Source organism: Rhinolophus sinicus, linkage group LG13 (genome assembly GCF_036562045.2).
Source record: "Rhinolophus sinicus isolate RSC01 linkage group LG13, ASM3656204v1, whole genome shotgun sequence".
In the NCBI taxonomy this organism is placed as follows: Eukaryota; Metazoa; Chordata; class Mammalia; order Chiroptera; family Rhinolophidae; genus Rhinolophus; species Rhinolophus sinicus.
Genome location: NC_133762.1, coordinates 3930611 through 3954446, shown reverse-complemented (window position 1 = coordinate 3954446; position 23836 = coordinate 3930611). Strand labels below are relative to the sequence as shown.

Genomic DNA, 23836 nt, shown 5'->3' with positions numbered 1-23836 from the left:
CTGACCTGGGGAAAGGGACTCGGTGTCTCTGACTTGGTGGCAGTTTTCACATCTGAAAAGCAGAAGCTCAGTAACATATAGGTGGCCTCTTTTCCCCGGATGTTACCCTTTTTCCTAGACAGGCCTGCTTTACTCAGACCCCTGAGTGAGCCCAGAAAAGAGGTTCTCCATCAGGGATGCCCCAGGCCCCTGAGAAGCAGGATAGCAGAGGGTTTGGTTGGGGGCCTTGGGGTAGGAGCTCCAAGACCCACCTGGGTTTGACCCTCTGAAATCCACACCAAAGGGTGAACTCAGCCTCACCCACAACCTCCAATGCTCGCACGAAGGGACTCGATGACCCCTCACCTGCAGGACCATCTTAGGTGGCGATAACCAGAAGGGCCCCGGCAGGTGAACCCAGACAGCTGGTGCTGGGAGGAAATACAGATGGGTTTCCAGAGCGTTTAAGCCAACTCGGGGCTGAGCTGGGCTCAGAGAGGTCACCAATCCCCACAGGAGACCCAGGCCCACCCGTCCTGGCCGCAGCCCCCCAGCCTCTGAAGGGCCCCCCAGGCAGATGAGCTGGCACGGGCCGGGCCCAGAAGGGCTGTGGTCTTCTCCGCGAGGAGCTGTGGTGACCCGCCCGCCCAGCTCCCAGCAGGACCTCGAGTCACTGGCCTCACTGCCTGCCCAGGACATTTGGGGCGTGAGGCCCAGGTCCACCCAGCAGGCACTGGTTGTACACTGACAAGGCACAGAGGTGATATATTTTTACTTTGCAGGGTTGCCCCCACCAGAATGAAGGCTGCTGTTTATTTAACCAGCGGCCACTAAAAATAAATATTTAAACACCACATTTGTGTGGTTGAGCCAGGCCCCACTGTGCCTCTGAGGCACGCTGACTCCTCAGCTGGCTGGACAATGACACCCTCGTGCCTCCAGCCCTGGAGGGGCCAGGCCTGGCCCGGTAAGTGGTCAAACCCTGGCATGTCCACGCACATCCATATTTCCAGCATCTGAGGAAAAGAGTAACTGGTTAGAGATGAAGGTCAGGACACCAAGGGAAGACCTGCCTCTCCAAAACATTCCCCCCACACTAGGGGGTGGGCAACCCCACAAGAAATGCCCTCCTGTTCTCCGAGCCCTTGGTTGGCTCCAGCCGGGCAGGCCTCACCAAGACACCAGACACCACGGCCCTGGGCACCGCTGAGGCCACAACCACACATGGCAGGGGTCTGGGGGCAGGGCTGGCTGGGCCTCCAGCTGAGAGAGAGCTGGGGAGAGAGCCAGCCAGCAGAGAAGCAAGTTACCCCCCACCCCCCTACCCGCACCGCCGGTGACCTGCTGTGCCCACCCTGAGATGGCAGCTTCGTTGTTAGGAGGCCGGGCAGCGCGGGTGGGAAGGCCCCACTTCAGCCTCTGGGGTGAGAAACAGAGAGAGAGAAGAGAGGAGAGAGGAGAGAGGAGAGAGGGGAGAGAGAGAGAGAGAGAGAGAGAGAGAGAGAGAGAGAGAGAGGTTTCCTGGGTGACCTTCGCTCCAAATGACGTTGGACCTAGAGTCACCCAGACCTTCCCGATGGGATGGAAAGAAGCTGCTGCTGGCTGGGTCCCTGCGACCTTGGGCTGCACTGTGAGGTCAGGCTTTCAGTGAGGCCGTGGTTATGTTGTGAGCAGCACAGATGTTTTCCACTGTACTTTTGTGACTTCAAGCACTGTCAGTTTGTTAGCACATTGCAAATACACCTCAATGTTTGCGATCCTCTTTTGTCTGTCTCCCCTCCTTCCCTCCCTCCCTCCCTTCCTTCCTTTATGTTCAATATACTGAAAGGCTCAAAAAGCAAAAGTAGCCATTACTTGCCTCCCGCTGAGTTACCTGGCAGGCTAGATGGCTCTGTAAGTGCCCCAGCTCAGAACACACCAGGGTTCCTGGACTCTAGCAGGGGCCCCAGAACTTAGAGAAGCCCCGGGGGCAAACCCTGCACACCTCAATGCTCAGACCTTCGAACCTCTTGCCCCGTAGAAGTCCCTGGAACAAGGGACCCTGAATGCCAGCCAGCTGTGACATGTGCTTAAGCCCTACGATTCAGTCTTGGTCTTGCAGTGAGCCTGCCTCTGGATTGCAACCTTCATAAGACTTTCTCGGGCGTTTTCTCCGCTTTGGCGGGGATGGGATGGCTGCAGAGGGCTGGCAATTGGTATTTCCCTTCTCCTGGGTTGTTAGGCCCTGATAATACCCCAGCTGGTTAGGCTGTGTTAACTAGTTCCCCCGAGGGCAGGGCCTATTAACAACACAGTGCTGTACTGTATTTCAATGTGGTTCTTTTTTCCCTCCCTCTGCCAGAATTTCCTCGGATACACAGCTCCCGCAGATAAATCACATACTACTGAGCCCTCCCCCCCCATGACTGGGTCCCCTAAAGCTTCTAACTCTGAGAACTGTCCACGCAGAGCCTCCAGCAATGTGTCAATTCCAGTTCCCACAAGTCTCTGCTCCAGGAAGCCCTTGGCCCTGCCGTCTCCCACCTGTCGTAGAGCAGCCATCTGCCATATGGCCACTCCTCTCTTGTGGAGCCAAGAAAAGTTCCTGATTTTTTTTTTTTTTTTTTTTTTTTTTTAAAGTTTGTTCCGTTTCTTACTAGGACAGAGTGGCAACTTCCAAACTCCTTGCATGCAGAACCCTGTTTCCTTCCATTTTAAATGAATAATTTAAAAAGTATTACATGCTTCAATTTTCAAGGTATTATTCCAACTCAGTGGAACATTTCCTATAGGAACTAAAATTTGCACTCACCTTGCAGGTTGCACTCTGTTGGCTGGTTTTAAATTCTACACACATCGAAACTTCAGTGGTCTTGTAGAATGGGCGAATTGAAGCCATTCAGATTGTGTTGTCATCTTCCCAATCCCTGTACTATGGTTTTTTTTTGTCAAACCTGCTGTTTAAATGAAGGAATTCATAGTACCCCAGGGTTGGAAACATGAGTTACGCCTCAAGTGGCTTCTGATGCCCCACAACTTACTTTGGAAAGCACATTTCTGGGTCAATATACCCGGGAATTCTCCAAATTAACTTTCATGTAGAATACAAAGTTGATTGAAGGATAAGAAATAAACTCATGCCTACACCCAGGCAGAGGGCTCCCACCCGATGCTTTCTTTCTATTGCCTTCGTGCGTTGGAGTTTGTAGTAGTTGAGTCAATTCCCAGGAGCCCCTGAGAGGCTACGCATTATAATCCCCGTTTCACAAATGAGGAAAGAGAGGTCCTGGGAGGTGAGTGTGCTAGCAGGCCAGCACAGAGCCTGGAGCCAGGTGTGCCTGACCCCAGCTCTCAGCCACTTTGTTTCAGGGCTCAGTGTCCCACACAGGAGACCTCACCCCGACGGGCTTCTCTTACTGCTGCTGTTGCTCAGTCCATGCCACCTCTCTGCTGTCAGACTCACCTCAGCTGGGCCGCACTCCCAGGGAACTGTCCTCAGCTGGGTCTGCTGTCAGCCTGGAAAGAACCTGGAAATCCATTCATACTATGGTGCCGAGAACAGATACCATGCTCCTTTTCCGGGAGGGATATGCCCTTCCCAAAGGGGCTACTTCTTAATGAACCCTAAAGAATGCCTGTACCGGTCCCGCCTCAGGTCTGCTCGGTCAGGCTGCTACACCCCCCTTCCTTCCCCGTCACCTCAGCAGTAGTTTGCTCGCCTCAGGGCAAATCAGGAGAGAGACCCCAAAGTCAACTCAGCCTCAAAATGTAACAATTACGTGACACATTGTCATGCCTTGTGTCTGGGTACGTGGGGCCAAGAAAATCGAGTTTATCCCCAGCTGGGACTGCGCCCAGCAGATCAGCGCCCACAGGACACAGCCACCCTCGGCAGGCTTGGGGGAAGCTGTGAGAAGACAGAATGCCAGGGACTCTAGAAGTGGGGCCTGTCCTTCTCCCTGCTCCCACTGCTCTCACTTCACCTCCGCAGTAATCAGATTTAGCAAGCTTCGTATGTGCCAATTTTCTCATGATCCTCTAGGACCTCACGACTCATTAAAATCCCCGTGCACAGACAGATTAGGGAATAGGCCTGAGAAAAATGTGTATCGGGCTTGAAACAAAAATGGTTACAGGTTTCAGATTCCACTTTATATCAGCCAGGGTTTAGTTACAGGAAACAGAAACCACTCTAACAATTTTGAGCAAAAAAAGGGGGGGTTTAGACAGGAAATTAGGGGCTTACCATTTTATTGAGAGGGTTTGAGGACCAGGCGTGGGCCAGGCCTATTGGAACGATGCCCAGAAAAATGCCTGGAGACCGGCCGGCCGAGTGTTGCTGCCTCAGACACCTTAATCAGGTGAGGGGTCGAGAGGTCACCACTGCTGCCTCTGCACCTGCTTCTTGATCCCACAAACGGACTGAACGGACCCCGGAACTCTGTTGTAGGACACACCACTGCCACAACTTTGCTTGCCGACAGAAACGGCTGGAAGCAGCAAGAAGACAGATACCCTTGGTCTTGAATTGCAGTGGCATACAATTAACTGGTGGAACTGGGTGTGTGCTAGAGCCGGCTCACCAGTGAGGGTCCACTGTGCACAGAACTTCCAACTAACTCCGTACTCAGTGACATCATGTGAACAGAGAGTGAAATCGTCCACCCACCGCCACGGTGGGATTATTTACACCATGGAAATCAGCAAGCATTACAAGCTAGTGTACGCTTTTTAATAGAGTAGGTCGTTAAACATTTACCAGGACACCAGTGGGCAGAAGCCAGTTCACGGCCGGAACTCTAGCTGCAAGGGAAGCATCCATGCAGTTGTTCACTTTCCAGCCTCTGAAGAAACATAAAAACAAGGGCAGAAAGGAAGCTGCCAAAGCAGCTTCCATCCCATGCGGTCCTGGGAATGTGCCCTGTGGGAAACCCCTGCATGTGTGAAATGACGTATGACTGACGATGTTGCAGGATCTCTAGTAATTGTATCAAACCCTAATTCTTAACGCAAATTGCTTTTTGAGCTTATGACGAAGTTTATTAACCCTCCAGCAAGAAAACTGGCAAGGTGACAAAATATTCTGTTGGTGTCAAAGAGGGTTTGGGGATTGTGGATTTGTATCCACAGGAGGAAAGAATGCTTGCATAGCAGCTTCTTAAGAAAAGAGGCAGCTAATAAGGTCAAGGTTACAGTTTCATTGACCAAGATCATTAAGTGTAATTTCTGTATTAGCTGCAACAAATGAGATTTGAGGCAGAATAATCTTGGAGGCAATTTCCGGAGAGACCAACTGTTCATCAGAAACAACATGAAACACATCCAAGACGCACTCCATCTGTGGCTGTTAATTAGACATACAGACTTACACAGTTTCATGCCCCAGAAGAGCAGGATCAGGGCCCCTCAGCCCCAAGGCAGCAAGCGTGTCCAGTGGAGGCCAGACCAGAGCACCGAGTAACCAGGTCTTGCTTTGTCTCCAGGGCCAGCATGAGCTCTGCTTCAACAGTGGTGACCATGCAAGTCAGCTAACCCTTGTTCTCTGTTGTTTTTTTTCACTTAATAATAGCCAAATATGGAAACAAGTTGTAATGAACTGAATTGTGTTCTCCCCCAAATTCCTGTGTTGAAGCCCTGACCCCCAGTGTGGCTATATTTGGAGATGGGGCATCTGAGGAAGTGATTGAGGCTGAATGAGGTCATCAGGGTGGGGCCCTGATCCAAAAGGACTAGTGTCTTTCTTTTCTTTTTTTTTCCTTATTAAAATTTATTGGGGTGACAATTGGTAGTAAAGTTACATAGATTTCAGGTGTACAATTCTGCATTACATCATCTATGAATCCCATTGTGTGTTCACCACCCAGAGTCAGTTCTCCTTCCATCACCATATATTTGACCGCTTTACCCTCATCTCCCACCTCCTGGACTGGTGTCCTTTCAAGATGAAAGTGAGACCTGCAGTTTGCCTACTGTCTATGAGGACACAGCCAGAGGCGAGAGTCGGCAAGCCAGGAAGAGCTCTCACCAGAAACCAACGCTGAGTGCCCCTTGTTCTGGGACTCCCAGCCTCCAGGCTGTGAGAAAATAAATGTCTGTTGTTCAAGCCCCCCAGTGTATGCCATTTTGTTATGGTCCCCTGAGAGGATTAATACATAAGATAAATGTCCCGTAGGAGGAAACTGGTTCAACAAACGAGAGTGTATCTAGCCGGGGTCACGTCGGAAACCATGTGAAAAGTGCTCCCTGGAGTTGTGCAAACAATATGGATTCCCACAGTGAAATATACATAATGCAACCATTAAAATGAACGAGGCGGCTCGGTACAAATAAGAAATGATGTCGTAATAGGTTAAATGGAAAAAAAAGGAAGGTACAAATCATTATGTATAGTGTGCTGCCATTTGGGTGAAAAGTGAGCCAAGGAATCTATAAATGTGTTTGCTCAATGAAGTAGAAGGATCTCTAGGAAGATATGCGAGAGAATGAGTCCCCTGGTGGCCCCAGGGAAGAGTGGAAGCAGCGCTAGGGAAGGAGGGCTAGTTCATTCTGAATTGTGTACCCACGTGCAACTATTGCCAACTCAAAAATATTTATTATTTTAAAAAATGGCTGCAGGACTAGTCAGACACTGGCCATTGGGAGGTGGTGTCTGGCCCTGACAGAGCAGAGATTGGGCTAGACGGTGCCCGCTTTGCTGTGGGAATTAACCCTGGACTTGAGGGCACACAGTGGGCGGGGGCCCTGGTCTGACCTTGGGCGAGTCACTCACCCCTGTGGCCTCAGTGTCATCCTGTGTGTCACCCTGGCTGGAAGACATGTCTGCACAAACCCAGGTGTGAGCTGGGCTCTCCTCCTCAGTTAGTCAGGGTTCCGGTGCCCATTGTAATGCAGCCCTGACACGTGTATCGACCCTGGGCATCCACAGAAAGGCCATTTCCGCTCTCCATGTGGAAGAGGACAATCGTCAGTGGTACCAGTGGTCAGGAATGCACAGAGCCCCTGCCCGGCTTGTGTCCTGGCCCGTCTCTCGATGTCCTTGCCCACGTGTAGCCTTGGCCCAAGAAACTTAGCGTGGTCCCTCTGAGTGGTGCTGTGGGGATGGAAGGGAACACAGTCCAGAGAGTGGGTGGCACAGGGCCACACAGACAGGCTCATAGATGCTGACCAGTGCTGTTTCCTCAGGTCCAACCCTGGCTGGGAGAGGCCACCACTGCTGCTTCGTGGCATCCCTATGACCCAACGACATATAATACAAACCTAAAGGCTGGTTCAAAGGAACAGATGGCCTAACAGTTAGGAGGGCACAGGGTCCCTTTGAAGTGTGTCTGTAAGGCCCTTCGCTGGCCCTGCTGGGCCCAGTTAGGGAGGCAGGCCAGGCCTGGGTTGCTGTGTGAGAAAGCAGCCCTGCCCATTTCTCCCCAGCACCAGGCAGGTCCTGGGTAGCTGGCAGCCATTCTTCATGGAGTCATGAAATGGTCTCTCCGTTTGCTCCTGAAAAAGCCCTGTGCTCACTGACCTTCCAGCCCCAAGCTCCTGCACTAGGTTCCAGAGCTTGGCAAGATCCCAGCATCCCTGGGTCTGGCTGGGCCACAGCTGCGGGACGCCCCTGACGCCTCCCCCATCTGTCAGGGCCTCTCAGCCATATGGTTCTAATTCCCTGACACAGGCTGTGCGGTAGGAGGGGCAGCCCCTGCTGGGTAACTGCAGACTCTCAGGCAGCCTGGTGGGGCTGGGGCGGGGCTGCCCACTCAGGTCAGGTCGGCTGGGCCCTGCAGAGCTCCTGCCAGCGTGCCCAGAGCCACCCAGAGAGCAGGGAGTGGCCAGCAGGGTGAGGGCTGAAAGTGGCCTTCTCCAGGCTGGATGTTTCTGGAATCTGGCCCTGAAAGGTCCTAACAGAATCCCTCCGCAGAGATGGACCTGCTTAGGGCTCTTTTAAGCAAATCAAGAGGATGAAGTCATTTCAGCAGAGCCTGGGAGGTGGAGCCAGGCCCAGGGTCTCAGGAGCGAACCTGGCTCCTTGGTGAGTGTAATGTTCTCCTTGCCAGCTCTCACCTGCGGCCTCCACAACCCTTGTCTGTGCAGCATATCTGCACAAAAGATGGTTGTCCACTGGCATGACCGACGGGTGATTAGATCGTGAGGTGCAGCCCTTCAGGTGGAGTGACTTCGTAATCACATTTTTGAAGGTATAATTTACATACAGTGAAACTCGCCCATTTTAGGTGGACAACTTGAGGAGTTTTTGTTTTTGTTTTTGTTTTAGATTTTATTGGGGAAGGGGAACAGGACTTTATTGGGGAACAGTGTGTACTTCCAGCACTTTTTTCTAAGACAAGTTGTTGTCCTTTCAGTCTTAGTTGTGGAGGGTGCAGCTCAGCTCCAGGTCCAGTTGCCATTTTCTAGTTGCAGGGGGCACAGCCCACCAACGCTTGTGGGAGTCGAACCAGCAACCTTGTGGTTGAGAGCCCGCGCTCCAACCAACTGAGCCATCCGGGAGGCAGCTCAGCTCAAGGTGCCATGTTCAATCCTAGTTGCAGGGGGCACTGCCCACCATCCCTTGTGGGATTCGAGGAGTTGAACTGGCAACCTTGTGGTTGAGAGCCCACTGGCCCATGTGGGAATTGAACCTGCAGCCTTCGGAGTTAGGAGCATGGAGCTCCAACCGCCTGAGCCACCGGGCCGGCCCCAACTTGAGGAGTTTTGACAAATGTGTACAGTCAAGTAACCACCAGCACAATCTAGATAAAGAATATTTCCATCACCTCAAAAGATCTTGTGTCCTTTTGTGGTCAATATCCTTCTCCCAACCCCAAACCCGGCAGCCACTGGTCTCTTCCCCATCTCTATACTTTTGCCTTTTTTCGACTGTCATATAATTAAAACCATAAACTATGTAGCCTTCTGGGTCTAGCTTCTTTCACTGAATGTCTTCGAGTTCATCCAGAGCATTGCGTGCCTGAGAATTTCATTCTCTTCCTGTCGTGTCGTGGTCCATTGTGTGGGTACATCACACTTTGAGTAGCATTCACTCAGCGATGGACTTTTGCGTTGTTTCCATTTCTCAGCTCCTACGAATCATGCTGCTGTGAACTTCCCTGGAGAAGTTTGAATGTGGACCTGTGTTTTCATCGCTGTTGGGTAAATACCAGGGAGTGGGATTTCTGCTCGCATGGAAGGTATGTTTCCCTCCACAAGAGACAGGCAAACTGTTTTCCAAAATAGTTTAGAAAACCATTTTCCATGCCCACCCGGGGGTGGTTCCAGGTCCTCCACTCCCTCATCGGCACTTAGGATTGTTAGTCGTTTTCATTTTAGCCACGTTAGCAGGTGGACAGTAGCATCTTCTCGTGAATTTAATGCGCGGTTTCCCTCATGATTAAGGACGTTCGCCTCCGTTCATGTGCCGACTGGCTATCTGTGTATATTCTTGGATGAAGTGTTTATTCAAATCTTGGCCTCACCTCTTTTTTTTAACAGGCTTGTCACATCATTAAAAGGGCTCCCTCACATCCGGGGAAATTAGCAAACTCATGTCCTGAACGCAGCTCAGAACACGGGCCAGGACAGAGCCCACTTAGTCAGCAGTGGGCTCTCAGCTCAGGGATAGGAACGTCTGCATGTCATGTCCTCTCCTCACCCCCAGACTCACTTCACAGGCTGCACTAAAGCGAGACCCAGCCTCAGGCCAGCCAAGGGGAGGCAGTGTGTCAGGCTGCCGCCAGGACATGCCCTGGCCCCATCCTCCCCCCAGCAGGCACCGGGCACAGAGTCCCCTAACCAGGTAGGGTAACAGCACCTGGAAAGGGGAGTGGGAAATACATGCAAAGCTTTCAGCCAAGTGCGCATTGCTCACTGAGTGTCAACTATCATTATTATAACCGAGTAATTCAGAATTTGATTAAAATGTTCTTCAGTCTGGAGCCGGATGTCTGGACCCCCAAGCTAGAGACCGATGCAGGTATCCTGGGTGTCCCGGGGTCCCCTAGCCCCGTCCCTCTCTGGGAAGCAGTGCTCAGCACCCAACACTGCCCGCAGGACACTATGCCCGTGCCCCTGGCCGGACTCTGAGGGTTTCTGTTGGTGTCACCTGCTGTCTCTCGCTCAGTGGCCTCAAGCAGTCCTGCATCGCACACACACACACACACACACACACACACAGTCATACACATGCTTTGTGCCTCTATCCCTCCATCAGAAACAGCTCGTCCCCACCAGCTGCATTTCCCAGGAAGCGGTCCTTGTCTCTCTCCTTCCTCTGAACCCCCAGGGCCAGCATCTCCTGAGCAATGACTGTGGGCAATGCTTGCGAGGGCAGAGTTCAAGGCTGGCCTTTGGGGCGTGGGAGCAGGCCGCCTTGGCTGCACTAGGAGCGTGCACAGACATGCACACGGCGAGGACAGAGGGTGGCAGGGCTGTGCTGCCAAGCAGAGGACCCAAGCTGGCTCTGGGCCAGTGGGGAGACACAGAGGTTTAGTGCAGGAGGTGATGGGGGCAGGGAGCTGGGCAGCTGTGCAGGAGCTGGGCGGAGGGTTCACGTGGGGCCTGGGGTGGGGTGTGGAGAGAGCGTGGGTTCAGAAGAAGCTGCTCCCAGCTGGGGTACCTTGGACAAGTCCTGAGGGCCCCCTGAGCCTCGCTTTTCCCCTCTGTGAAGTGGGGCTACTGATAGCTAGTCTGCCTCCAAAGAGAGCTGGGAGTCCAGTAACCCCAAAGGAGGACGTGCTGTTTAAACCAGGTCCACAAAGCCACAGGTCACGGCACAGGCACTAGAGGGTGTGGAAGGGAACATGGTGGCAGCAAGGTTGTGTCATGGCTTCCTGAGCAGAGATGTGATGGGAACCCATCAGGGCAGAGACGGCGAGTACCGTGGCACCCAAGGCACCTTCTCCCTACGCCTGTGTTCCAGAGAGCACCCCTCCACACGCGCACCACACCGCCAGACCTCCCTTTTTATGTTGCTAATTCCACACGTAACAGATGGGGTTAGGCCAGGCCACGTACGTGCACACACGCTGCTCCCTCCCCGCTGAGGGTGGCAGAGTGGGCTGGCCCTTCCCGTTGTTCTGTGCGTGGCACACACGTGCTCAGCACCTTGAGTCCGTGTGTGTGTGGTTTCTGAGCAGGTGTATTATTCCGACTTGCTTTTGTCACTTAGCACCAGGGCTTGCGGGGACGGGGGACCATAGGAAAGTCCTCTGTGGGCAGCACCAAATGTCACAAAACCACCCCACTGCTGAGTGGGGTGTGGGTTCTCGCAAACCTCACTCAAGACGAAGAAAGGCCTAGGAACAATAGCAACATATTTCTGAGGTGTTGATTTCATAAACTGTCCCGAGTTGGCCGGAATGTCAATCCAAGCACTCCAACTTTCCAGCTGAGGAAACGGCGAGGTCCAGGGGCCGTGTCTAGGCTGCCCCTCAGAGGGCAGTCAGACCCCTAGGGCCCTGCTCGCTGATGAGACGGGGCATTGTTATGGTGACCCTAACTCTTCTATTTTGAGATTTGGATCTCTGGTATTCATAGGAAATATGTAGGAAGCAGGACCATTAATATTCGGCAGAAAGGAAGCGAAGAAAGAAAAGAAAGCTTTCAAAAAGTCCCAAGCTAAGTCACACTTGTTAAATCGAATGACACCAGAGAGACAACTCTCAAAATAGAAGATTTAATGCCACCATTACCATCCCCGTCTCATCACTCGCCACTACCGAACGAAGCGTCTCTGCTCAAAGGAAGGCGTGGCTTCAGCGCCCATGGATGGCCCTGGCCTGCACCTCAGGGAGGGCCGCACATCGGTGACTTTCTGAGTCTCTCCTTTCTACATTAACTGACATTCCAAGAGGAAGAGCTTCCCTCAGCCCTGCGATGCATGGGGCGTCTCCTAGAACGGGGCCGTGTGCTCCTCCAGGGGTGGGCACGGGGCTTCTCTCTCTCCTCTCTCCTCTTTCCCTTCTTTCTTCCCTTCATGTCTTTTTCTTTGCTTTCGTGATGAGCCCAGCGGGCCCGGGCATGTGTCCTGTCCTTTGTGCTCGGTGACAGTCATTTATGCTTTTTGATGCCCCGATTGCCCCAGAGAGCCTTGGGCACCTCCTTCTTCTGGCACAAGAGTCCCATAAGCACTTCCTACTGCCCCCACCCGACCTAGCACCAGCCAGCGTCCTGACGTGGGCCAGGGATTCAGAACCCAGGATCTGGCTCTCGGGGTGCTCCCTGCCATGGAGGTGACCACTCCACTGTACAGAAGAAAGATGACACCAGAGAGAGGCTATGGGTTGGCCAGGTGGCACCGCGGGTGCGAAACTCCAACTGTCCGCTCAGGCTTTATGGAGTGGGGGTGAGGGTCAGTTCTAGGCATGCGTCCTGCAAATGCCGAGGTCCTCCCAAGGGAAGGGGGGCCTCGCTAGGCCCGTTTTCATATTCTTGGTCTCACCCCTGTGGTCAGGGCCTTAAACCCAGACGATGAGTAATTTCAAGTGCACTGGAAAAGGCCAGACACAGAAACAGAACTGCCCACCCACCAGTTGATGCCTAAAATTCCACCATTCATTCCTAAACGTCAAGATTTAGATCCCCATTTGAGTACAACCTCCCTGCGGAGTTCACTTTATAAGCCTTCAGAGGTTCCCAAGAACAGACTGTCACTCAGGTGACAGACATAACCCTGAAGTGGCTGGGCCCTGAGGTTGGAGAGAGAGGGGCCACCTGCACTGGGGAGGAACCTGGAGACCTAGGCAGACTTTGGGGGCTGTCTAGGTTTGGGCACCACTTCAGACATGTGTTACCATCTGGCAGCCCCAGGCCCCTGCCCACCCACTGCTCTAGGAAAAAAATACATCACCCCCTGCAACCTGCAGCCCCCCGCAGGGGGCTCCTGGGGCTGGACGCAGAGCCCCCGGCTTCTGCTGAGGCACAGAGGCCCTTTATGGCTGCAATACATTGGACTCGTGATGGGCAATGAAGAAACCATGTGTTTCCTTTCCCTGGAACTCCCAGAGCCTCCAGGGCCCAACAAGGCACGAATGGAAATGTTATTCTCTGACAGAGTCGAGAGACAAGGAGCGAAAACATCAAGGCAGCCAGGAGTGGTGGTAGGTGGGGGGTGCGTGTGTGTGTGCATATGTGTGTGTGTGTGTATATCTGTGTGTGTGTGTATGTGTGTGTGTGTTGGGAGCCCTCACTTGGGCCAGCATCTGCTTTGAGGAGGGTCCCCAAAAGACTTGAGGGGGCGACAATCTTTGAGACAGGCTCAGCCCACCCCTGCATGCCGCCCTTCCCACCTGTCCCCCTGATATCCAAATACCTTTGAGGACAAAAAGGGTCTATCCCCATTAACAGAATTTAGCAAAGCTTTGTTTTCAGTTCCTGGGGGAGCTATTTCTGTTTGAGGCAGGACAACACTTGGATGTATTAACCACAGGGCTTTGTTTTCTGTCTTGGGGGTTTGGGGCCTTGATGCTGCCCCATCATTTGGCAGGGGGTTCTTTTAGATTGGCTGTCCTCGGGGTGGGGGCCACCCAGCAAGGAACCAAGCTCACACAGAGGCTTTGCTTCCACGCAGGCTGCTCGGGGTGGAGGCCAGGCTTTTCAGAGAGGAAGTCTTGGCTTGGGGTTTTGCTTGTGGTTCTCCAACGCCCAAAGGACAAGGGTTAGACAGAATGAATGCAGAGCGAGTGACACACAGTTTGCCCAGGAGGGGATGTCAGGTGGCCGCTTTCTGAGTCCCTCAGCTTGGCCAAGACGGTGCACGTACCGGAGAAGAGCCACGGAGCCTGCAGGCCATGGAGGGGATGGCCTGGTCCCGCCAGGTATCACATCATGCTAGGCGAGCTGGTTATGCCTCAATGTGGGGCCCAGGCCACGCCAGCTGTGCCCTCCACTGTCCCCAGGCTGTCCCAGGTTCTCGCGACGGAAGAGGGAGCAGCTTCCATCACTTCGGTGCTCCGAGCAGCAGAATGGAGGAAGACGCAGGAGGGCAAAGGCCATTCCACACACGTGTTTCGGGAGACTTCTCCATTACCACCTCACAGCACTCTGGCCAGAACAAAGTCACCTGGCCATACCCAGGTGCCAGGGAGGCTGCGACAGGTGGTCTTATTTTAGGAGGCCATGTACCCGCTCAGTCAGGAGTTCTGGGAGGTGGTGAAGGGACAGGCATAGGTGACCAGTGACCTGGGCTGCAGCAGGTCTAGGCTGGAGATGCTCAGAGCCAGCTCTGCGAGGCTCCTGCCCCAGCAAGACACTGGAGGGCACCTGAGCACACAGGGCTGAGCCTGCCACCATCTCTGCCACAGTGACATCTCTCCCCCAATTAATTCCGGTTCTCAGGAGCTTGTTTCTTGGCCCAGCCCTTCAGAGCTGTGCTGCTACAAAATAGCCATGACTTATCCATGACTGCTGAAATATAAACTTAAATTAACTAAAATTAAACACATTTTAACTCGGCTTCTCTGTTACACTCTCCACATTTCAGGTGTTCGATAGCTACAGGGGCTAGTGGTTACCACACAGGGAAGACACAGAACATTCCACCACAGCAGGAGCTTCTATGGGCAGCACTGCCCCAGAAGGATGAGGGACCAGAGTCCACAAGGTCCCATGGGCTGCAATGGCAGTGAGCCCCATTCAATGATCCAGCTTCTTCCCTCACCTCAATCCCTACTTCTGGTGACCAGCCACATCCTGCTCCTATCACATCAGCCAAGGGAATGGAGACTCTGCCTGATGCTGGGGTCCAAAGGCCAGCCAAGTCGTGTGTTCTCTGGGTAGCAGAAGAGACCAACAGGGAGAAGGAGGAAGATTAGGCCCTCAGGTGAGGACTCTGTGATACCTGATTGGGCAACGGGAGGCAAATCTCCCTGTACTTTCAGCTTCCTCATCCATCTACTCATCAACCCATCCATCCATCCATCCTCCATCCATCCATCCTCCATCCATCCATCATCCATCCATCATCCATCCATCCATCCATCCATCCATCCTCCATCCATCATCCATCCTCCATCCATCCATCATCCATCCATCCATCCATCCATCATCCATCCACCCACCATCCATCCATCATCCATCATCCATCCATCCATCATCCATCCATCCATCATCCATCCATCCATCCATCCATCCATCCATCCATCCATCCATCCATCCATCCATCCATCATCCATCCATCCATCATCCATCCATCCATCCATCCATCCATCCATCCATCCATCCATCCATCCATCCATCATCCATCCATCCATCCATCCATCCATCCATCATCCATCCATCCATCCATCCATCCATCCTCCATCCATCATCCATCCATCCATCCATCCATCCATCCATCCACCCATCCATCCATCATCCATCCTCCATCCATCCATCATCCATCCATCCATCATCCATCCATCCATCCATCATCCATCCATCCATCCATCCATCCATCCTCCATCCATCCATCATCCATCCATCCATCATCCATCCATCCATCCATCCATCCATCCATCCATCCATCCATCATCCATCCATCCATCCATCCATCCATCCATCCATCATCCATCCATCCATCATTCATCCATCCATCATCCACCCACCATCCATCCACCCACCATCCATGCCATATTCCTGCCTTCTAGGCATTGTGGGTACAATAAAGAGTGGGCTATAGTCTCCCACCTCCATATGAAAACAACTAGCACAATAACAGCGATCTGCAGTGGTGTGATAAGTGCTCTGACCGATGTGGAGACAGTAAACCGTAAAAGCTGGCAGGCGCTGAGGCGCCCTCCCAGGTCCCTCCTCCTCTAGAGTCCCAGCTCCCCAAGGTGGGCTGAGGCTGTCACCCACATGCTGGGACCGGCCCAAACACCCTGAGGGAGGCGTGTGGGAGCCCGTGACTCCCCAGGACCTGCTCTGGCCAGGCTGCGCAGCCAAGGTGGGGCCCCGGCCAGCCCCCATCTGCCTTCCCTGTGGCCCCACATTCCCAGGTTGCCAAGCCTCTGCCCCCACATGAGGAACGAACCCAGGAAGCCCCAGAGTGTGAGCGCAGCTGCAGAGGAGGCTGGCCAAGCCTGCCTGTGCGGCACGGGGAGGGGCCTGGCCACCATCCAGCTCTGCCACTCTCGAGCTGAGCTGGGGGGCGCTCGGAGCTTCAGGAGCTCTGCTGCCCAGTGCAGACCCACTGTCCTTACAGCCCTGGGTGAGGAGTGAAGACGGGTGAATAGGCTTAGCCGGGTCTGGCATACAGCTGGTGCCTAATGAATGCCACACACACTCACGGGGTGTCCCTTTCCACTCTGACGCTCTAAACTGGAGGGCTGAGGTACACGGATTGTTTCTATAGCTTCATGAGTCTGAACAAAACCATCCTGCACATGGGCTCCAGCTCGTACTCAGCGGGAAAGGGCGACACGTTGTAAATCAAAGCACCTTAGACCTGCCTGGGAGAACTCCTCCCCACACACTTCACCTGAGTCTCACCACACATGTCAACGTGCCAGACAACCAGGAGGTCTGAGCCTGGGGAGCCACATTTTACGAGCCTGTGAATGGCTGAGGAGACCGAACTCATGAGAGGCGGGGTAAGCAGGGCAGGGCGTGTGCACACCTGAGGGCAAGCTGGTTGGCTGCATTTCACTTCTGGTTCTTCAAAGATGGGATCAGTGAGTTGTACAGGCAGCTTGAGAGCTGCGTGGGTTATGGAGTTTGCAAAACCATTTCTCCCCTACACAAACATATCCTACAGACAACACTTGCCCAAGTGTTCAAGCCAGATGAGTCAATAAAAATTTCCAGAGCACCAGGTGCTAGGGTACATTTGAGGAACAGACAGGTAAGTCATTCAAACATCATTTATTTATGGAGCGCCTACTTTTCCAGGTCCTCTGCTAGTCAGTGAAGGCGACAGGACTGGTCACCGCACTCATGGGCCTGATATTCACGAAGGGGAGCAGAGAAGGAAACAGGTAAATAAAACAATGACAACTCAGTAACTGTTTATGTGTTGTGAAGAAAAGAAAGGCCTGAGATGATAATACAGCGTGATCGGAGGCCTTTCGACAGCAGGACATTTAAACTGCGTTTTGGAAGGATGGAGAATGAGCCAGGCATAGGAAGAACGTAAGGAAAAGCATTACAGATGGGAGTAGTATGTGCAAATGTCCTGAGGCCACGGAGAGGTCACCATGTTCAACCCCCTGAAAGCCTAAGGCAGCTGAAGCACAGTGAGGGAGGTGGGAACAGATAGCGTGGGCCACATAAGCTGGCTCTAACGAGTGTTCCCGGTTGCTGAGATGGGGTACACTGATCGAGGGTGAGTAGATAAATTAAAAAGGGAAATCAGGAGTCCTGCACTGGGCATTTGAAGTTAAAGGTTTCTGTGGACCAAGCAAACACAAGTGATGTAAAGGCATCCGGAATTCAAAGGAGAGACCTGACTTACAGCTAGAAATGTGAGGCCATCGATTTAGAGGTGAAATCACTTAGTGGAGCAGGACCCCTCAGATTTAGAAGTCAGGAGGAGGAGGGAGCTGAGACGCCAGAGAAGCAGCCAGCGGAGGAGGAGGAAAGCCAGGGCAGAGTGGTGCCGTGGAAGGCACGCAAGAAATGATTCCAGAAGGATGAAAGCAACGTGTCACACGCTGCTGGGAAGCTGGGTGAGCAGAGACCTGCCCAGAGACTACCACGTGGAGGTCACTGGTGACTGACAAGAGCATGGCTTGTTTCCTGCTCTTCTTTGTCCTGAATGAAGCTGTTATTGCAGTCTCCCTACGTCTAACCAATCACTGAAACTGAATCTGTTGGAGCCGATGTCTTATAGCTTAAAGGTCATGGGACTTCAGGGAGCCTTATAGAGACCCCGGCCCTGGGTGGAGCAGAATGAGACGTGGGTGTCTGCCTGGGGAGACAGTGATGTGTTCTGTGTGTGAAGGACAGGTGTGAACGAATGTGGGATCGCAGAGGGGCAGGCTGGGTGGCGGTTACCGCTAGCTGCCTTTCCAGTACCATCCTCCCTTTCTTCCTTACTCACAGAGGGGGTAGAAAAGTGCCCATCTAAAGCACACCTTTCTCAATTAGAGGTGGCCAGGGGACCGAGGTCTGGCCAACGAAATGTAGGTGAAAGGTTCTTCAGGGGAGAAGAACCGTTTCTAAATAAAAAGTCAAAACTTGGCTGGAAGAAAGACTGCCTTTGTGGCTTTGCGTCTCCTGCCTTCCTCCTCACCTTGCCTGGAAGGCAGACGCAATGCAGGCCGTTCAGCAGCCCTCTTGTGATCATGTGGTGTGAAGAGATGTCATCGACCTGGGTGAGGGAGCCAGAGAAGTGTGGGAGGTTAGGAGAGAGAGGAGAGCCCCACATCTTGCCAGCAAGCTTGCCAAGAAAGTCAGATATGCCCCCTCTTCACCGCTAGGAGAGAAGAATGCAGCACAGAGGGGACATGGAGGGAAGGACCCAGAGAGGAAGAAAGCCTGCAGCGCAGTGAAGCACATGACCTTGCCAAGCATTTTCTAAAACCAACCAACATCTAGAACAGGAAGAACGCGATGGGGGATAGTCACGGTGCAAGGAGCTATAACTTACACCTCTCCCAATCTGCTGAAGTGGAGTTAAGAGATAAAACTGAACCCGCAATCAGCATTCCATTTTTATGGTGTTAATAAATATTTCACTATCGCTTTGGCCAGGCGGCCTGACTTTCCTGTAGAATAGGGAAGTCAAGGTGAGTCAGCTCCCGGATGGCCCTCCTGGGAGGTCAGAGGTGCATATAGAGGGGCAGCTGATTACTGAACGGAGGGGTGTGCCCAGGGCTGACGGGTGAAACCATGACACTGAGCACAGGACACCAGGCGGCCAAACCACAAATCTTAACCTCTCTGTGCGTCAGTTTCCTCATCTGTAAAAGGGGATAATGAGTGTATCATCTACCACAGTTAGAACGGTGGCTGGCACTGTGTAAGTATCAGCCATTACTATCTCATTATTTATATTGTTGTTGATGCCAGAGACAGTGCAGGATTATTCGGGAAACAGTCCCCAAATATTATTATTATTTGGGAAACAGTCCCCAAATAACCTTATCAGTCCACATAGCCATAAAGCCTTTCTGTCTGCTCCAGCCTGTGAAAGTGTGTGGCTGAGACAGTACTGGGGGGGGGAATCATCTTGAATTCTGGGGGACCCTAGGAGCCCCAAAAGTCCCCATCAGGGAGCAGCAGGCATAGAGACGGCGAGCTGGGCTCTGACACCTCAGGCGCTGCCCTTCCAGGAAGTGGCTTTGGTTTTGTCTGACATTTTGTTCTGAGTGATCACACACCGGATCTTTGGAGTTCCTGTCCCCACAGAGCCACGTATGCCACCCCTGAGTGGAAATAAACGGTGGCCCTCGTCATGTCGTGCGCAGGCCCCTGGGTAGGCCTTGGCCTTTCTCGGAGGTGGCCTCAAGTGGGCTTGGCTTCTGGCCAAGAACCTGCGCAATGGTCAGCTGCCTCTGCTGAGGACACGTGGGGTCTGGGGCCCAAGCATGTGACGACACGTCGTCCTCATTCCTGACTCATAGGTCCCTGTCTGTCCCTGGGAAAACCCAGCCCTCAGCAGGGAGAGATTCTGGGCTGTGGGGATGGGGGGGGGGGGGGCCTGCACCTCCTGTCCGTCCCCTTGGCTTTGGTGCTGACTGGACCTGCCTATTGTTTCACCGAGGGCCCTGTTCTGCCTGAGCTGAGCTCAGAACCTCTGACCCCAGGGCCTGCCACCCTGGCTGGGCCATTGGCCTGGACTGAGATACCCACCCTCTCGGTCCCCTCCAGACTGGACACAGTCACCTGGACCAAGGGCACTGGGGAGGCAAGGCTGCTGGACCCTGTTTGCTTCATTCCTCACCTAAGTGCAAGCTCAGGAGGGCAGGGATGGGGTCTGACAGAGTGTCCTGCCACCCCTCACTGGGTCCCACGTCTGCACCCTCCACAATAGGCACTTCAACTGGCCCCAAGCAGTCCGTGAACAACCTTATCGGTCCAGATAGACATAAAGCCATCCTGTCGGCTCCAGCCAAGCCCCACAAAAATAGAACCGCTGATTAGAACCTTCCAGAAACACTAAGGACACAACCCTCCAGGGGACTGGAGTGACATTCTGGTGAGCGTTTCCTACCCTACTCTTATCTTTTAAAAAATTACCAGAAAGCTCTTCTGGGTTTTGCAAATTAGCGCAGCATAATGAAAGGAAATTTGTCCCTCTCTTTAAAAGGCCACAAAAATATCCATCCCCTTTTACCCAGAAATGCCATTTCTGAGAAGGTAGCTTTAAGGAAATAATTAAAAGGAAGAGGGAAAAAAAGCTACCCACTGCAGGGTTTGACTGAAACAGCTAAGCTGACCCTAAAGATGGCCTCGTGTCCAACTGAAAGGACGGCTTCCTGCATGGCTGTTAAAAATGACATCTGTTCCACAAGGACAGACATATAATAGGTGAAAAAGGAACAAAACGTTCTAACTGACATGCAATGTGCCTGCACGTGACCAGAACACAGCGATTGCAAGTGACTCTCCCTCCTTCTCTCTCCCTTCCTTTAATGCAGGACATCGGGTTTTCTCCCTGTCCTCAGGAGGCAGGGATGAGGGTCCCCACGAGTGGCTCCTCCCCCTGTGGGATCCAAACAATAAAGTAATTTCATCATCACCCTCATCGAAGCCTCACTGGAGAGCCTCAGTTTGGTGAGATGACAAATGCTCACCCACACGCTCGCCCAAAGAAACGCATCCCCAGTTTCTGGCAACCACCGTTCCACCTTCTGTCTCTGATTTTGAGTGGCTCTAGCTCCCCCATATAAGTGGAATCAGACAGTATTCGTCCTTTTGTGACTGTCTTCTCTCACTTGGCCTGATATCCTCAAGATTCATCTATGTTGTAGCATGTGTCAGAATTTCCTTCCTTTTCAAGGCTGAATAATATTGCATTGTGTGGGTGGACCCGTTCCCCAAATGCTGGGCTTTAATCTGAATGTTTTAGTGGACTTGTCTCTCCTCTGACACTTACTAGTGCCCTAAGGGCTGACTCCCCCTCCCAGCTCTCAACAAAATCTCCAAGAAGGTACAAAAGCAAGACATGGATGTGTACTTACAGGGCCAGGTGAGGCCGAGGCTACCTGAGACCACGGAGGAAGAAGAGGCAAAGATCAGCTGGAATTGTCAGGGGCCAGGGATGGAAGCAGGCGGGGGCCTCTCCGTGACCTGGGCCTACAGGTGACCTGGAGCCCTGAAGGGCTGAAGGGGAGACCTTGCCCCTGGCAACTGAACGAAGGACAGTCTCAGGAATCTTCGTAAGAAAGACGGTGGTGAACACACAACCTGTCTTCAACAGTCATTCACACCTACGGCCGAAACCTTCCAACCAGCCGAGGGTGAATGAATTGAAAAAGAACAGTTAAAGTGGAGCATCGTGAAATAAAAGCACTCTTACAATTTAAAGCTTCTGACTGAAAACACACTTAGTAACCACATTTTGACGCCGGCTCAAGATGCTCCATTTGCGAACGTGTCACTCGGTGGAATTCTATGGCAGCATTTCTTTGCATAAATCATGTCCGGATGGTCTGCAAGGCTTGGTTTCCTTCAGAGCCAGCACTGAGGTCAGGGTCCCTGAGCCTGGGTTTTCCTGGTCTTTTCCAGCGATTATGCCCATGTACTCTGACTGCACCTTTGGTAAAATGCGTCACCTTTATCAAGTAGTCCCAAGGCACTCGACTTACGCACCATAAGAACAATTCTTCGTAACCCTCATACCTCACTGCTTTGCACCACGTTTAATTAGATTGCGTCCTTGTTATAATAACTGTGAAGTGGCATAAACAAGATTGGTAATAAACCCACAGACCCTCCCTCCGGGATGGCTCAGTGAGCACCCAGAGCGAACGGTGACAGTGGCTCAGCCACACCACAGGTCCCCAAATTGGGTTCTTTCTCAACAGTAACTATTAATGAAATCATACTTGTAAAGTGCTAAAACCAGTGCAGAGTCATGAAGAGCCTTCCAGAAATGTTACTTCTTCTTCTTATCACCGTCATTGATTTCACGCATGTCTCATAGGCTGCACTCTACATGGCAAGGGCAAGCCAAAGCAGCAGAAGCAGGACTGCAAAAGCATGACCAGGGAAATGGGGCATGAACTGCCCCGAATTAACAGTATGAGGACAAAACAAGCTTTCAAAACAGCGCTAGCAAAACAGTACAAGGTACCACGTGACCCACTAACGTGTGAGTGTGTAACACACAAGAAGGCGCTCCACCAACACCGGGGCGCAAGAAATATCTCTTTGTTTTCCAAAACAAATTTCTGAACTTAAAATAAAAAATGTCTTTGAGCAAGTCATACTGGAATACATTCCAGCAGTACAAGCCCAGCACTTCCAGTGTGGGAGTAGGTCCCCCTGTACCCCCAGAGGGAATGCCATCTGGGGGTGGCTGCTGAGGGTGCGGGTCTCACCACTGAGCAGAACTCCATCCCCTCTCCCTCTCTCAGGGTGGCCGGGCCACTTCCCAACACCCCCCACCCAAGGTCCAGCTCCCAGCCTCGTCCTCCCCAGGGACCGAGGCCCAAAGACACCCGGGGGCGGTTTCCCCTTCCTGGCCGGGGTGGAAAACCCTCCAGGGAGCCCACAGCTGCAAACAGAAAAAGCCACACACTCAAAACCTACAACAAGGAGATGCCAGCTCATGTTTTCCGCAATTACTCACCTTTTCACACCGTCCGCCTGTGGGTCCCTGCAGACCAGAGTTCCTCGGGTGGGGCTGAGCCTCCACCCAAAGCTGCCCGGAGGTGGGGCGTGGGGTGTGAGGAGGCTGGACTTCCCCCTTGCAAGTTCACACTGGCCCTTACAGGGTCATTTTTCCCATAAAGACTCACCCTATTACACAAGGTACAGACCGCGAGCGTAGAGTACAGAGGGGCTTACGGTCAGAGCTTTTTCTGGTACCAGTGAGAGGAACCAAATTCAAACCAGCTCGGGCACAAGGGAATGCTTGGGTGCCTGCATCTCCAGGGTAGGGGGACCTAGTGACACTAGCTTAAGGTCTGGCTGGATCCAGGGACTCAAACGGTATCATTCTTTCTTACATTCTCTCTTCACATGCCTTGTCTTGACCCACCTTTCATTTGTGTGTTGTTGACCTGTTCTTTCTCCCTGCACATGGGCTGTGCTGGGAAGGAGGAAGCCAGACGCAGCCCCAGCTCCTGTCACCACAGCTCGACAAGCCAAGGAAGAAGAGACATTTCTCTAATAGCCACTCAGATTGGCTTGAGTCACATGGCCACCCTTTGGACCAATCCCTAATACCACAGCAATGGGAGCGCTAGGATTGGGCGACCTGGGTCATGTGCCGTGGCCGTGGCCAGGAGGGGAGGGACACTAAGAACCACAGTCCCACCAGAACTATTTTCATGGGAGATGGGGAGAGGGTTGTTCTTGTGAAGACAAGAAAAAGTCTTTCTGCTGTGGTGGTCCAAGTGGGTGGGATGGTATCAGCAATGGCCAGAAGACAGAAACCTCTGGCCAGAGCAAAGCATTCCTGCTGGGAGAAGCAGGAAATAAGATGGGCCACCCCACAACGGGCCCTCGACACTCCAGGAAGCTCTCGTCTTCTCAGTCGATGGTTTCTCACTTTGTCTTCCATCCAAACGCCTAATGGCTACAACTCAACAACAGCAACAAACCCAATCAGAAAACGAGCAAAGGACTGGAAGAAACATCTCTTCAAAGAAGGCATACACGTGGCCTGTAAATCCGTGAAAAGATGCCCCAACGTCACTGACCATCAGGGAAATGCAACTCAAAACCACAATGAGATATCACCTCACAGCCGGTAGGACGGCTACTATTAAAGAAGAAGAAAAACACAACAAAAAAATAGAAAATA

General features: G+C 52.6%; 1 long non-coding RNA gene across 1 annotated transcript; it reads right to left on the bottom strand.

The window, feature by feature from the left end:
- Positions 1-1741: 1741 nt before the first annotated feature.
- LOC141568186 (uncharacterized) lies at positions 1742-23521 on the bottom strand. The gene is made up of 3 exons (XR_012491229.1): positions 22658-23521; positions 4718-4802; positions 1742-3485 (listed from the first exon to the last, which is right to left on the bottom strand). It is a non-coding gene; the product is annotated as an uncharacterized LOC141568186 (long non-coding RNA).
- Between the last annotated feature and the right edge of the window lie 315 nt (positions 23522-23836).